The sequence below is a fragment of the Heptranchias perlo genome, unplaced genomic scaffold, assembly GCF_035084215.1.
Source record: "Heptranchias perlo isolate sHepPer1 unplaced genomic scaffold, sHepPer1.hap1 HAP1_SCAFFOLD_396, whole genome shotgun sequence".
NCBI lineage: Eukaryota > Metazoa > Chordata > Chondrichthyes > Hexanchiformes > Hexanchidae > Heptranchias > Heptranchias perlo.
In genome coordinates this window covers 137,501-140,000 of record NW_027139408.1, presented here as the reverse complement: position 1 = coordinate 140,000, position 2,500 = coordinate 137,501, and the positions used below count along the sequence as shown (strand labels likewise).

Below are 2,500 nucleotides of genomic sequence, written 5' to 3'. Positions count from 1 at the left end.
AACGTGACAATGGACAGGGCCCAGTCAGGGAGCAGCTTGAGAGACGTCTTTCAATAGGCGCTTCTGAAACATTAACGCCTTGTTTCTTTCGACAGTTTAACCAGCCTTTAACACGCCTTGTGTTTTTATTTCCCATTTCCAGCCAGCCAGCCAGCCAGCCAGCCAGCCAGCCGAGCCGAGCCAGCATCTGCAGTATTTTTTTTGATTGGTCTTGCCTGCCGTGGAATGAATGTTTCAACACGAGCTGCTGATTGTCAGCACCTCACCTCTTTCTCAATTGGCCGTTGCAATCTCACTCGCTCGCTCATTGTGAGACACGTCACGTCACTAGTTTTACTCAAAGAGGTTTCCTTCCACGGCAGTTCGTTAGTGACTGAGACTGACTGACGGAGGTCCGTTGAGACACAACCCTCCCCCATCTGATTGGTGGCCTACTGGCAAATTTACCAATCTGTCAAGCAATCCTGGCAAGAAAGGAAAAAACGGCAACTTCTTTAAACTCATCCACTGTTGCAATTAGAAACGGTGGCAAAAAATGTGGCCAGAGTGGGAGAGAACGGCAGTGCTTCGAGACTGCTTTCAACACCGGCAGCCAGAGAACAAAGAGGGAGGGCAAACAGGACCCGAGATCAATTCGCATCGAGCGCGGTATCGCTTCTCGGCCTTTTGGCTAAGATCGAGCGTGTTCCTTTTCGGGCTTATTTGGATCTGAGCGGACTGGAACGCTGGCCGCGACCTCGTGCGCTCGCAAAGTGCGGACTTTGCTGTGATTGGTCGTTTGTGTGCTGGCTCCGCCCCTAAATTTGCATAAGGACCAAATCAACACTGCAATGGCAGGGAAGGGTTCCTGGTGAAAGCAGTCCTGCCACTGACATGACAATGGACAGGGCCCGGCAGCTTGAGGCACATCTTTCTTTCAATAAGCAAGTTCTTTTTAAAAAAGTTTCCTTCCACAGCAGCTCTGAGTGTGAGAGAGAGAGAGAGAGAGAGACACTGACTGACTGATACTGATACTGACACCGACACACACACACACATATTATTTATTATTATTTTAAACGACAAAGGTGTTCAGAAGGAAGTCCTGGGGGGAAGGCAGGCAGGGAGGGACGGACACAGGGAAGTCCGCACAAAACAGGTCCCCTGGAACCTCTGACCCAGAAAAACGGGTTCCTGGTGAAAGCAGTCCTGCCATTAACATGACAATGGACAGGGCCCGGCAGCTTGAGACACATCTTTCTTTCAATAAGCAAGTTCTTTTTTAAAAAGTTTCCTTCCACAGCAGCTCTGAGTGAGAGAGAGAGAGAGAGAGAGACACTGACTGACTGACTGATACTGACACCGACACACACACACACACACACACATATTATTTATTAATATTTTTAATTGATTTTTAGAACAGGGAGATGGAATAGGGGCTTGCTCCGTCCACTCCACGCATCGACCCAGTATTGCAGTGTTTCTGGGAACGGTGCAGCTCCCCGTGGGGAGATATTCAAAAGGAAAAACAGCTCTTTCCCAGTGTCTCTGTGTGTGTGTGTGTGTGTGTGTGTGTATTATTACTGAGAATAAAGCTGATATCTCTCTCTCTCTCTCTCTCTCTCACTCAGAGCTGCTGTGGAAGGAAACCTTTTTAAAAAGAACTTTCTCAGCTCAGTGGTATTTTTTTCTTCTCCAAGGCTGAGTGCCGCTCGCACGTAGCGATATAATTCAAAGTGCAAAATAACTTGGCGTCGTTGACTTGAAACAAGCAGGGTCTGCTTCCAAATGAAAGCTGCGCTCCCGAACTGGACTGACTGTCTGTCTGTCTGTCTGTCTGTTTGTCAAGGGGTGGAAAAGGCGGCGGTGGTGGTGAGGGTGGAGCATTACGCACAGGAGGGGAGACTTTCTTTCAGAGGTGCCAATTAATCTGCAGCAGAAAGTCATCCCCCCCGACCGGGATTCGAAGCCCGGTCCTGACCACGAGACCACCGGGGAGAGCTGCCTCAAGTCCCTGAGGGACCTGGACACGAGGCCGAATACACACGCACGCCTGCTGCACTGGCAGCAGCGACCAGCAGGGGGCTGACCGGCTGATCCTTCCCTTTCACAGGCAGGCTTTTGGCCCTCGCTCAAACGACAAAGGTGTTCAGAAGGAAGTCCTGGGGGGAAGGCAGGCAGGGAGGGACGGACACAGGGAAGTCCGCACAAAACAGGTCCCCTGGAACCTCTGACCCAGAAAACCGGGTTCCTGGTGAAAGCAGTCCTGCCATTGACAGGAGAATGGACAGGGCCCGGCAGCTTGAGACACATCTTTCTTTCAATAAGCAAGTTCTTTTTAAAAAAGTTTCCTTCCACAGCAGCTCTGAGTGAGAGAGAGAGAGAGAGAGAGAGAGAGACACTGACTGACTGACTGATACTGACACCGACACACACACACACACACACACACACACACACACACACACATATTATTTATTATTATTTTTAATTAATTTTTGGAACAGGGAGATGGACT

The 2,500-nt window shown here is 49.8% G+C and overlaps 2 pseudogenes; both read left to right on the top strand.

Moving 5' to 3' along the window:
* The first annotated feature begins 1,368 nt into the window (after window positions 1–1,368).
* LOC137312048 (U2 spliceosomal RNA) lies at window positions 1,369–1,485 on the top strand (annotated as a pseudogene).
* Window positions 1,486–2,452: 967 nt separating this feature from the next.
* Window positions 2,453–2,500, top strand: part of LOC137312064 (U2 spliceosomal RNA) — a 117-nt pseudogene continuing 69 nt past the window's right edge.